Below are 13,758 nucleotides of genomic sequence, written 5' to 3'. Positions count from 1 at the left end.
TCCAAATATCTGAATAGGTTTTCCTGATTTTTTAAAGGCTTATTTGAGATTAAATACGAGAATTAAAAGCTGGAAGTCATTTGAAAAAGCAAAGTGAAAAGAAATATTATAATGGCAATTCCACAGCCTGACCGAAATACCAGCTCTTATTCTTTAGACAGTCATATAAGGAGGCCCGAGTAGAAAACAGTTCACTTACTGATTTTTTTATGGATTTAGCTCAAAGCAAATTCCATTTACATTTGGTTTAAGTATTGCATAATTACTTATCCCTACCCAATCAAGTTAATATACATGCAATATATTTGGCATTTAAATACCACAGTCCTTTATTTTATGTATCCTTTATGCATCTGTAAAACTAAATTCTTGTTAACAGTTGAAGACTGAGGTTGTCTCCAACAGCCTGACTCTGTTCACACTGCATTTCACTGGGATTACTTTTGGATTAAGGTACAATCTTGGATTGAGTGTGACAAAATTAGGCATTCTATTATTATTCAGTTAAATTCACAATAACTGCAGTGGGAGTTTGCCTGAGTAAGGATTTCAGAATTTGGCCATAAAGCAGCTCATCTTAAGTGCAATTCCCTAAATAGTTACAAACAGATACCTAAATAAGGGCCTGTATCTGGGTGGACCACCTTACTGACTGTCCAAACCACATACGACAATCTTTAGAAGCTTGGGAGCTGGGGCATACCTGATGGGGCTCAAGCCTTCAGCCCTGCAAGGTGGGAAATACCGCTTTAATCTGATGGGAGGCACCTGCCAGGGCTCAAGGCTTCAGTTGCTTTCAGGGCTGCCTCTCCTCAAGGAGCTAAGGCAGAAACCCCTCCCTGCCGCTTGCAGCTGTCTGCCAATGCCCCTCTATGCAGAGCTTAAACATGGAAGCTGAAGGGAGAGACCACTGAGGAAAGAGGGGAAACTGCAACAAACTCCGGAGAGAGCAGAACCTTTAAATTGTGCTCCCTCCTCTCTATTTTCAGTCAGCAGTTGTCTGTGGCAGAAGTCCCTAGTCACACCACGCTGCCACAGGACAGAAGCCCTCAGCTCCACCCGCAGTCTGGTGGGTTTGGAAATCTGGGAGCAAGTCAATTGTGGAAGAGCCACATACAGGTCATGAACCGCAATTTGGCTACCCTGTCCTCCATGTCAGTTGCCACAGTCAGATAGAAAAATATATTAACACTAAAACCAATAGCATTTGGAATGTCAAGAAGCTGATACCCTGTCTACCTCATCATCAACTGTTATTTAAGTAAAACAGGCGTACAAGGAATCTGGATGGTCACATACGGTCCATACCTTGAAGCAGATCAATAAGCCTCTAACTCATTCCCTCAAAATGAACCTTGCAAAGGCTTACTCATGTATTTCGTCTGATCTGATCTAGAAAAAAAAAGCACATCTTGATGGCTTTGTATCAAAACAAAAAAAATTGAACTGACTATGTTCGTATAAGTGACAGGTGCGTACTGGCCACTGAAGAATCTGTACAATGCATCATTTGAATAAACAAATTGAACCTTTTCACAGCTAATACTTGCAAGAGTTAGCCAATAGTAAGGCTTATGGTATACAAAATATTTACCAGTAAAATTTTGCCAGAAAATAAACAAGGAAATTTCACACTGCTCTGGATTTTTCATCCCATCATCAAATTTGCAGTACTCCCAGTCAAATCCAGATTGGAAGCCACTTATAGCTGATCAATAGAATTGCAAAACACACACAAAAGTCAGCATTAGACTAATGCTTCATTCTGCAACAAAATGCACACAAATATTTTAGAAATAAAACTACAAACTACAAGATTAAAAGGCTTCACTGAATTTTTTTTTTTATTCATTCTCTATGTTTGGGGCAAAGTGAGATAGAAAAATCCCTGGAATGCCTCAATTTTAACCCTTCAACAAAGCCTTGCAATGACCCTACATGGGGTGGACATGTTTCTTCCTGAACTAGACACCAGTACTCAACAATCTGAGGGTAGAGGGGATACTCCACTTCCCATACTTCCAAAAAAGCAAGACCAAGCTCTCTCTCAAGTTCAGAATTCTTCAATAAATTGTTACGTAGTGCAACAGAATCAGATTAGTAGGCTAGCCTCACCAGGATGCTTAAGTTCACTTGGCTTTAATTTCCATTCTTGAAAAAGTGGCATAAACTCAGTTTAATACTATGTACATGCCTATAATACTACTAAACCAGAACAGACTCTTGGGAGGCATTAAAGACTAATGTAACATACATTTAGCTTATGTACAGTAGGGTCTCAACATTCGCAAGGGTTCCGTGTTGAGAACCCTCGCAAATACTATATGGCAGCCACTTCCCACCTGGAGTCCAGCTGCTGCCAGTGCTCCCTGACCGGGGCCCTGGGGGAAGTGGCAGCTGCTGACACTCTGTGGCCTGGAGCCCCAGAGCAGTGGCTGCTCGTGAATAATTGAATTGGCAAACCTTAGGTTCACGAGTGTTGAGACCCTACTGTACTAGGAATACTTTAATTATAAAAGTTACCAAAGTAACTTGGTGTATTTACAACAGATCTTAAACACAGTGTTTTCAAAACGGGAAGAATACAGAAAATTACAGTTAAAATAAACCACGTATAGGGTGAGCCTCTCTAGTCCCATACTCGTTCATCTGGCAACATATGTAATCCCGAACGCAGGGCTACTTATCATGAGTATGGCCAAGCTTTCTGTCATCCCATGAAGTTTGTTTACAGCCACCAGTCCTAGAGCTCAGTGTTCTGTGCTGTTATTTAGCTGTAATTTACCCCTAAATATCTAACAGCTCAGCAAGCAGTGGAAGCGTTGATAATACTGTCCTCTCATGGTCCAGCACATTCTCTTATTTAGCGTTGGTCAGGTTCCAAGAATGCCAGACTAGAGGGACTCAACCTGGATAATATTTACGTTGCATTTGCAAAAGTCAATGAAAACACTGGTTCTTGAAATAGAGAGCAAATGCTGTGCCATCGTCCCCAGGAAACAGTGAGACTTCACTTTCAGTCACCCAGAGTTTAATCAACACACATGCACAGGAGAGAGAGAAAAAAAACACTTAAATTAACTGGAACCACCAAGATTCCAGTGGATATGTTTATAATCCACAGACATAGCTGACTGCAGGACTTTTTCTGTCCACGTAGGAACATCACCTCCCTGAATGACATGAGCTTATCAAGAAAAGCACTTTTCCCTTGGCATAACTGCATCCACATTGAGTATTTTGTTGGCACAGTTCTGTCAATTAGAAGTGAGGTTTTGTGCCCCTCCTTTCTCCCCCCATCACTGACTGACAGACAAGCTCATACAAATTGGAGAAGGTCCAGAGAAGAGCAACAAGAGCTAGAGAACATGAGCTCTGAGGAAAGACAGAATTGGACTTGTTTAGTTTAGAAGAGAGAAGACAGAGGGACACGATAGTCGTTTATAAGTATCTAAAAGAGTGTTATAGGGAGGAGGGACAAAAATTGTTTTCCTTAGCTTGTGAGGCTAGCACAAGAAGCAATGAACTTGAACTGCAGCAAGGGAGGTTTAGGCTGGACATTAGGAAAAACTTCTTGTCAGGGTGGTTAAATATTGGAATAAACTACCAAGCGAGGATGTGGAATATCCATCACTGGAGATATTTAAGAGCAGATTAGATAAACATCTAACAGGGATGGTCTAGATGATACTTGGTCCTGCCATGAGGGCAGGGGACAGCACTTGACCTCTTGAGATCCTTTCCAGTTCTAGTGTTCTATGATTCTATGATACAAGGGTTAAGCACAGACCAGGCCTTGGTCTTATTTGCCCACCTACTGGTGTGAAAATGGTCTCTATGTTTTGCTGGCTGAGACTGGTCATAACACACCATGCTCGATAATAAATGTTAATTTTAAAATGTTATTAGAGTGCATTAGTGGTAATAGAATAGGTAACATTTTAACCAGAGTATGATTGCTTAAAGCTGGCAGCAACACAGACAAGGACCATGAATTCAGCACTATGGTACAGTGGGATCATTTCTACTTCTGTACTTTAAACAAAGAGTTTCACACCCACATGCAGTGAAAAATTCCTAAAAGTACTGCCTTATTTTTGGCTTTTGTTGTGTCCTAAATAAGGCCTAGAAATCTGAGCAGAACTCTCATTTTACCTTAAGATGAATCCACATGATCCTTCTCTCTCTTGGGTTAAGCCACTACTCCCTTCTGCACAGTAACAGATCAGTTTTCCCCATGAAGAATTTAAAAAAACCTATTACAGGTTTCATGAACTGTCATATGAAAAGAAAACTGAGCAAGCTTTCTATAAGAACTATGTGCCATAATTTGCCTTTTAGATAACCTTTCAAAATATAAATAATCCCAAATTTTTACAAGTTTGAGGAATCTCAAATTTCTCTAAAATAGCTTTCTCCAGCATAACACAATACATTTGCAAAACGCACAAAAATCTGGGGACATGAATGGTCAAAGCTGGACATGAATAATGTCTTAGCTTAGCTATGGAGCAGCTACTTCTGGTACACACCTATCCTAGCAGACAATGTATATAACACGGCATATACTCAGACCTAGTTTTGTTTTGTTTTCAGTTCAGCTTGCAGATTAAGGGCTGATACACTACATTTGGAGAACAGACCTTCTTCCATATGTTTGTGACACCTGCAAAAATTGCACGGTCTGGGGGCTGATCTGCTTATGCAGGTCCTTCCACTTTCAGAGTTCCACTGAAGTTGAACTTACAACACCTTAATCATTAAAAAACAACAAGAAGCCCTGTGGCACCTTATAGACTAACAGATGTTTTGGAGCCTAAACTCTTGTGGGGAAAGACCCGCCTCCTCAGATGTATGAGTGGGCACACATGCATCTGATAAAGCAGGTCTTTGCCCACAAAAGCTTCTGCTCCAAAATATGTTAGTCCATAAGGTGCCACAGAACCTCTTGTTGTTTTTGAAGATACCGACTAACTCGGCTACCTCCCTGATACCTTAATTATTAGTTTTTCCAAAAATAGCAGTAAGACCAACCAATCTTTTAACAGACATTAAACCTTAGTTACGGTCTGCAGCAAGATCCTGGTACTGTGGCATGGTGCCGCACAGTAAATAACCCCCTTTCATACCAGCAACCTGAAACCACAAACCCTCCTACTTCAGATTCTCTTAGAACATTCTATAAGCCATTCCTGCCCCAGTCTGCTGTCAAGTCCCCTGTAACACCTAGTGACAGCAGAGGAAGGAGTTGAGGGGGGGAAGTAGTTTGAGATGCTCCAGAGAGAGATGTTAAAGTCAAAACCCTCTGTAGCAAGCTTGAAACAGGAAAGTTCCTGTCATATTGCAGATTTCTTAACTGATCTAAAAGTCGGCAAGTCACAAACTGCAACAACTGCCGAAACTAAGATGGGTAGAAGTGCCACACTGGCCTTGCTCCACTCAAGGCGAGTTCCTAAGGTTCCTAACTAGGGAACCTCACTCCACAAATCCTAGAAATGCCACAGCCAGTGAAGGCATCTTCTGTGACACTCCCAAACTAACTGCATGGGCTCTATTACAACATGGCAAGCATTTTTCCTCCAAAGATTCTCACTGCTTTTTACATTTTTTATGATTTTTGGCCACTGCCTACTCCTTCTCGACAGCTCCATCAATTCCCATGCTCCTCGCCAGCCATTCTGTAGCAGTTTTACAAAAGACAGAATTGATCTTTGAGTAATTTCACACACAACGAAAAAAAATCCACAACTGTCCTGCAGCCTCTCACTGATGGTTCTCAAAAGGGTGTTTTGTGTTTTTTTTTTTTTCCTTTTTTTGGAAAAAACAAAGCCATTTTGAAGGCTTTAACTCAATTATAGAAATTTACCCAACATGGAGATTATCTAGATGTTGCATACACAAATGTGCATCAACTTTTCATAGGTGGACTTTCATAGCCTAATTAACATATGGGACCTTAGACCAGAGATGCTATGATTTAAGATACTAATAATCTTGAATGATATCTGTAAATCGATCAGACCTCCAAGTCTGAAGCACCAGAACTGGGTTAGTGGACAGAAAGCAAAGCAGTTATAATGAAGAGGTCCAGCGTGAGTCTATTCTGCGTACTTTATTAGTCTCAAAATTACACAGCAGCTTCCATGTCAAAAGACTTTAAAAGCATTGCTGAATCTAACCTAAGAACTCCATTACAAAGTAGATAAATTTATTTTCATGTAAAAATTAAAAAACAAACAAAAAAATCTACTGTGCAACCCAGGCAAGGTTCAACCTCTATGTCTATGAGGCTAGGTCTGCACAGCACCCAAACTTGAAACAACGTACACAATTTGCACTATGCAAATATCATTGCTTGTTTCAAGTAGATTTTGAAACAGGGCTTTATTTCGGCATGTAGCACTGTTTAGACAGTACCGCATACCAAAATAGCCTACTTCAAGGCTCCTGGTATGCTTCATGCAAGAAGGTTTAAAGAAATGCCAGGCCAGCACGGCTACTATCTCGAATCGTTTCAAGACAATGGGTGTATTGCATAGGCTGCTATTTCAGGTTACCTTTGTATTCTGAAATAGCGTCTGCCACGTAGGCATAGCCTGACAAAGCTATAAATGAACCCCAGATCTTGGAGCTCAGTCTGCTGCTTGACAAGGCTATTCTCATCAGGTTTTAAAGTTTAAATATTTTCTTAAACTGATTCTAAAAGGTAATAATTTCTAATGCCAGTGTATTTGTCAACTGTAAAAAATAAATCTCTCTGGAGATAGCAATAACTTGTGGAATATTAATGTGTATACCATCCTAGACTCTACAAAAAAAAAAAAAGATCCTTCACAAGTATGGGATCCGCAAGTAACCCACTCTTAATGAGTGTGACTGTCTGGGCCAGGAATGTCAAGTTGCCCATGAGTCACTTGTATCACGAAAATTACATGTCAACATGTTCTTGTAACTTACTATATTCTGCTGGCAAAGAAAACAGAGCAAACAACATGCAAGGTCATAACAGAAGGGGCTCTCTTTGGCTTGTGTTTGTACACAACCTAGAACAATGGGGTTCTGCTCCACGACCATAATCCTAATGCATGTTGGACTATGAACAAAAATGTATCTTCTTCGTTAAGAAGGTTGTACAGCTGGTGTTTTATAGGGTCTTTTAAGTGACAGCCTTAAACATTAGGCACTGCTATGTCTACTGTACAGGTTACAGCAGCACCACGAAAGCTCTGCTGCTCTACAGGATGCAGCGTTGTGACTCTTCAGCAAGAGAACTCTCCCAACAACAAAACAAAACCACCCCAATGAGGGGCAGTAACTTTGTCGGCACAGAAGCAGCTTGCACCAACAAAGTGCTGTCCACCCGGGCACGTTTTGTTGGTAAAACTTTTGGCACCCCTCCTCTCCCCCAAGCAACAAGATTTATCAACACAAGTGCACCATAGACAAAGCCTTGGAGGGATGACACTTTCTGGTGAGGTGACATTTTTTTAAGTCTTGGACTGTTCAACCTTGGAAGCATTTTTCCAGTTGTCAAAGCTGCCTACTCTCTTATAAACAGTACATGAAGTTTGCTAACAGTTCTCCTCTTCTCACTTCTTAAATATTTCACTACTTTTACTTCCCAACATTAACCACTGTGGACTCAGTTTAACAAGACTTCTTCACACCTGAGAACACTACATTCTTTATTAAAAAAAGAAGAAAAGATCTGAAAATATAAAATACCAAAAGTAGTTACCTGCCCACGTAGTTTTAAAGTCTCATCTATCTTATATTTCAGTTCTTCCTCTAACATTCACGCAAAGTAAATAGCCTGAACACATCAAGGATGCACCCAGCGTTCAACTTCAATATGCAAACAGAAAAGAGATGCATAGTAGTCTCCTTTTTACAAATGGACTGATCCAAGAGATTCAAGTGGAAAGTGAATAAACCATTAATCCAAATGCGAATGGCTCCATTTCAGTAAGAGCGTGAATAAAACCCCACAGAAGGCTTCATTGCTAGCAGCAAACTCCAGAGTCCAGATGAAGCAGCAGGAAGAACACAGGGCAGATAATCCTGTAAAATTACCCCAGTGGAAATGTTGAAAAATTCCCAATTACGAGACCTGCTCTAGGATGAAAAAATGCAAGATACAATAAAGTTACCAGTCAACACTTGCAAACCTTCACACTTTAACAGACAATTACCACAAGTATTCCTAAATTCTTTGAATCTGTTACCCAAAGCAGTGAAATCCTGATAAAGAAAACAGTCCCCCAAAACAAAACAAATGAGCAACTGAAAAACTATGACTGGCTATAAATCAATTGTTTTCACAGAAATTTATATCCAATCAATTTGTCTCTACATTACCAATATTTTAGATCAAAACAATTTAATATATGGGGAGGAAAAAAAACAAACCAAAAAACACACAAAAAACCAACAACAGAAAATGGCTTAAGTGTGGATGAGACAATGAAGCCATTTTCACAAGGAATTTTTTTAATTTGTAGAGAAATTATTGCTCAGATTGTGTGAAATTTAGATTTTTAGAAAAACAATTTGCAGTCACATAGAAGGAGTCAACCCATAAGAGTTTTTGCTAACCTCACCAGTGGAATACAAAAAGCATGTACAGTACATAGGTCTTGCATCTAATTCACAACTGTTTACTCCATACATGTTTGTCTCAGAGGCTGACACACACAATAATCACCACTCCCCAAACCCCCAATTACAGAAGTAATTGTCTGAACAAGAACTTTGTAACCCTCTCAGGTGGATATTATAAGTTCCATTATTAAATGTATGCACACATCTTTTCACGTACACATATTGCCTAAATTTGTCCTTGGAGGAACCCTGAGAGAGATGTATTCCAGTTCCCCAATGTTTATCCCCTACATGTGCCTTCCACAGTCTCACTGGCCCAGCCACTTACCTGCATGTCACCACAAGCCCTGCCCTCCCCACTGTCTGCACTGGATAACAGGACTGTCAATCACACTAACACTCTTTCTTTCTATTTCAGACAGATCTAAGCAGTTGCTGCTGTGGCCTCCTTATTGCCAGCTAGGCCTCAGCTTTTAGACTACTGTATAAACAACAAATGCAAGCATCAGCTTCTCTCTGAGCAGAAAACAGATTTTGTCTACAAACTTTTTTTTTATGTTCATAAAGTAAAACTCACACAAAAGAATACATCAGCTTTAAATAAATTCAAGTCTCTCAATGCAGATGGGGAAATTGATAGAAAACTGCAGTCTGACTGTAGCTGAAGAATTAGCAGACTGATGTCATTTCCTTCTATGTTTATGTTTAATTATTTTAGACTCAATTACATGGGAAAAATGCTTAAACTTCCAAATGCCATTATACTAATTTCAAGCCCATTGTCACTGCTTTTAAATTGCTTTCTTGCTGTAGATAAGCCTTTGAAAAGAGAATAACCCCTAATTCATCTAAAAGAAGCCCACACCTTCCCTTTCACTGCAAATCCACCGTGATGTACTATAAATTACTTTATAAATGCAAATAAGTATGGGGTCAATAAGTTGAGCAGAGGAGGCCCCTCTCCTCTCGGCACTCTTATTCTGTGGGTGAGCCTCCAATCTAATACCTCTTGAAAGAAGCAGCCCCATTTCCATCAAGTTTCTTGTCTCATCAGCCCCCTCAAGCCCCCTTCTCTCAGCCCTTCCCCTGGCTTCAAGAAATAATGCATCTCCACCCTTTCTTCCCCTCTACCATGACATGCATCCCCTCGCCTCACTCAGCCCAGCTGTGAGAAATACCCCTTCCGAGCCCAAACTCCCCAGCCCCGGAATACTTACACAACCCCCCACTCCTGAGAACAAGCCCCCCTCTACGTTTCCAGGCACCCCCCCTCAACACACACCGAGCGTTAATTCTTCCTCTGGAGTAACCCCCGCCAACTCCGAGCAATACTACTCCCCAGACGCGCGCAATACTCTCCCCGCGCCAGGAATCTTACCCCAGCCCCAAAGCCATAAGCCCCCGACCCAGCCACACCATTCTCTGCCCACTCCTCCCAGCCAACACTACACCCCGCCAGGGCACTCCCGTTCCTTCGCCCCCCACACAGGGGCGCCCGCCCCCCAACCCCCACCTATAATATTTCCCCTCCGCGCCTCCGTTCTCCCATCGCGGTGATTACACCCCCCACAGCAGCCGCCCTCCCCCCATCAGAGCAATAATACCCCCTCCGGAGTAATAATACTCGCTCCTTTCACACCTCCCCCCCGCAGTAATACGCTGCCCGACTCCCCGCGCAGCAGCCCCCCTCGAGCTAAGGCCCCGGCCTCCCCACCACGGCTGGCCCCGCTGCTCCCCGTACCTGTGGCTGCAGCATCCCCGTCCCCGCGACGCCCTCTCTCCGCTGCCTGCCTGGCTCTTTGTTTCCTGCCGCGGGCCGGACGGGAGAGCAGCTTCCCCCCCGCCTCCTCCCCCTTCTCTTCACACGCATTGAAAGCAAACAAGCATCATGGCGGCAGCGGACAGGCCGCCGCCCCCCGCCGCAGCTCCGCCCGCCGGGGCCGCCCACGCTCCCCGCGCGCCACGCGCCATTGGCTGCCCGAAAGGGCCTCGCGCGGCGTTGCTGGGACGGCTGGATAGTGGGCGGTGTGTGCTCAGCCCCGCGGCCGGTGAGGGGTCGTGCCGCGCCTGCAGCTTCCTCGGAACTACGGGGGCCGCGCAGGAGCCGAGTCTGAGGGAGGGAAGTGCGGCGGGGGGGCGGTTCCGGAGGTGGCTGCAGGGGGGCCCGGAGGTTCTGGGGGTTGTGGAGGAGAGGGGCCAGCGGGGGCCGTGAGGTTCCGGAGGAGGCCTGTGGGGGAAGGGGAGGGCTGTGGGATCCGCGGGGTTGTGTCTCGTGGGGAGGTGCAGGGAGGGGGCCCGAAATCGATGGGGCCGTAGAAGGGGTAAGAATGGGGGGAGGGCGTCCAGAGGTGGAGGGTGAGGATCCAGAGCAGGTGCAGGGTGAGGGAGGGACGCAGAGATGGGGGCCTGCGAGGGTCGAGGGTTGGGGCTACAGAGTGGGGTGGGTGAGGGGAATCTGGAGGACTGAAAGGGGGTGCCAGTTGGGGAAGGTGAGCCGTGCTGGGGCGGGGGATCTGAACGTAAGCAATTGCAGACAGTTGGCTGTGAAGGTGAAGGGGGGTAACTAGGTTAGAAAGGGGATCTGTCTGGGCATTCAGAGTGGGGTTTGGAGGTGTACCTCTGCCAGGGGAGTTGTACCAAGATCTGGAGGGAGGGGCAAATGGGGCCTGGTAGTGTGCTTTGGGGAGACTCTGAGGAGGATTTTAGGCAGTTGCATGGAACAGATTGGGTAGGGGCATTAGTAGTTGCAGAAAAGTAAAGTGACAGGGTCCCTCACCAAAGGCTTTTATGTAAATTAGGTGGTCATGGGATAGGAGGAAAGATCCTTTCATGGATCGGGAATTGGTTAAAAGACAGAAAACAAAGGGTTGGAATAAATGGTAAATTTTCACAATGAAGGGGGGTAACTAGTGGTGTTCCCCAGGGGTCAGTCCTGGGACCGATCCTGTTCAACTTGTTCATCAATGATCTAGAAAATGAGGTAAGCAGTGAGGTGGCAAAGTTTGCAGATGACACCAAGTTGTTCAGGACAGTCAAAACCAAAAGGCATTGTGAAGAACTACAAAAAGATCTCAGCAAACTGAGTGATTGGGCAGCAAAATGGCAAATGAAATTTAATGTGGGTAAGTGTAAGGTAATGCACATTGGAAAAAATAACCCAAATTACACGTACAACATGATGGGGTCAAATTTAGCTACGACAGATCAGGAAAGGGATCTTGGAGTTATAGTGGATAGTTCTCTGAAGACATCCACGCAGTGTGCAGCGGCAGTTAATAAAGTAAATAGGATGTTAGGAATTATTAAAAAAGGGATAGATAATAAGACAAAAGATATCATACTTCCCCTATATAAAACTATGGTACGCCCACATCTTGAGTACTGTGTGCAGATGTGGTCTCCTCACCTCAAAAAAGATATATTGGCATTAGAAAAGGTTCAGAAAAGGGCGACTAAGATGATTTGGGGTTTGGAACAGGTCCCATATGGGGAGAGGCTAGAGAGACTGGGACTTTTCAGTTTGGAAAAGAGGCGATTGAGGGGTGATATGATAGAGGTATATAAAATCATGAATGGTGTGGAGAAAGTGAATATAGAAAAATTATTTACCTTTTCCCATAATACAAGAACTAGGGGACACCAAATGAAATTGATGGGTAGTAGGTTCAAAACTAATAAAAGGAAATTTTTCTTCACACAGCGCACAGTCAACCTGTGGAACTCCTTGCCGGAGGAGGCTGTGAAGGCCAGGACTCTATTAGGGTTTAAAAAAGAGCTCGATAAATTTTTGCAGGTTAGGTCCATAAATGGCTATTAGCCAGGGGTAAAGTATGGTGCCCTAGCCTTCAGTACAAGGGCAGGAGATGGATGGCAGGAGATAAATCACTTGATCATTGTCTTCTGTTCTCCTTCTCTGGGGCACCTGGCATTGGCCACTGTCGGCAGATGGGATACTGGGCTGGATGGACCTTTGGTCTGACCCAGTATGGCCATTCTTATGTTCTTATGTATGTTCAGGGTGGTGGTGATGGGGAGATGAAGGGAAAAAATGCAGCCAGAACTTAAGCAGGTTTTGGAGGAGTCAGAAAAGGGAATTGATGGCTGTAGATGAAAGTGAATTCAAAAATCAGCAAAGGAGGTTGGATTAAAGGCCTTTAGGGATGGGGTGTCCTTGTGGTACAGTTTGGAAGAGCATATTGGTGAGACCAGAATAGTAGTATAGTGCATGCAGTGGGACATCAGACATTGATGGATGTGTAAAGTTGAAGAAGCTGGATATAAGTATGGATTTGGAGGAGTATTTTGGAGCATATTCAAGAAGATGGTGGAGGATCATTCAGGACCTGGACAAGCAGATGGAATGAAAGTATTAATGGGGGCAGAAAGTTGGAGGGTACTGTACATAAGCAGGGGACTAACTGGTGGAAAAAGCCAGAAACACAAAAAAGTAACAAATATTAAACTTCAGCATTCTGATCTGTGTTTTCAATAGCAAGCTGATACAATAAGGGAAAGGGGACAGCACGTAGTGTGTGTCTGTTTAAAAAAAATCACACTATCAGGGCTAGAAAGAATATTAAAGTAAAGAGTGCAAGGAACAAAGTATTTTTGTCAAAAAGTAAGAACATCCCTTAAAGTTTAAATTCTTATATACAAGAATGCAAAGTATGAGCAAGAAATCAAACTCAAGGAAAATGGTCATTTACTTCCATACATATATATTTACTAGCATGGTGCTCATACTTGACTGCTGGCCTTTTGATCAGCTATAATAATAGTGTCAGAGAGGTAGCCGTGTTAGTCTGTAGCTTCAAAAACAACAAGAAGTCCTGTGGCACCTTATAGACTAACAAATATTTTGGAGACGCATCTGACAAAGCAGGTCTTTGCCCATGAAAGCTTATGCTCCGAAATATCTGTTAGTCTGTAAGGTGTCACAGGACTTCTTATAATAATAGTAAGTTATCTGCAACTAAAAGTATAACATTAGCAATTTATCTGAAAATTTTGGTGTAGCAGTGGGAAGCAATAGGAGGAACTGATTAGCAGAGGCATATGCATTCAGATATGGGCAAGAATACCATACAATATGTTACTTGTATTATTGTAGTGCCTAGAAGCCCTATTGTACTAAGTGCCATATAAACACAATGAAAA

General features: G+C 43.1%; 1 protein-coding gene across 3 annotated transcripts in view; it reads right to left on the bottom strand.

Moving 5' to 3' along the window:
• The window catches only part of CNOT6 (CCR4-NOT transcription complex subunit 6), a 95,846-nt gene that overhangs the window by 57,200 nt on the left and 24,888 nt on the right, over window positions 1-13,758 (bottom strand). Inside the window, exons 1-2 of one of the 3 annotated variants that reach the window (XM_075009685.1) lie at window positions 10,343-10,426; window positions 7,739-8,115 (exon numbers count right to left, since the gene is read on the bottom strand). The exons of 1 other annotated variant lie outside the window; for it this stretch is intronic. The gene's annotated coding sequence lies outside the window, so the exon portion shown is untranslated. Of the gene's footprint in view, window positions 1-7,738; window positions 8,116-10,342; window positions 10,439-13,758 lie in introns of those variants that run through there. One more of the 3 variants, XM_075009684.1, reaches the window with a different exon arrangement.

This window comes from Carettochelys insculpta, chromosome 15, assembly GCF_033958435.1.
Source record: "Carettochelys insculpta isolate YL-2023 chromosome 15, ASM3395843v1, whole genome shotgun sequence".
Classification (NCBI taxonomy): Eukaryota; Metazoa; Chordata; order Testudines; family Carettochelyidae; genus Carettochelys; species Carettochelys insculpta.
The sequence above is the reverse complement of the archived record's forward strand: the minus strand, read 5'-3'. Positions and strand labels throughout refer to the sequence as shown.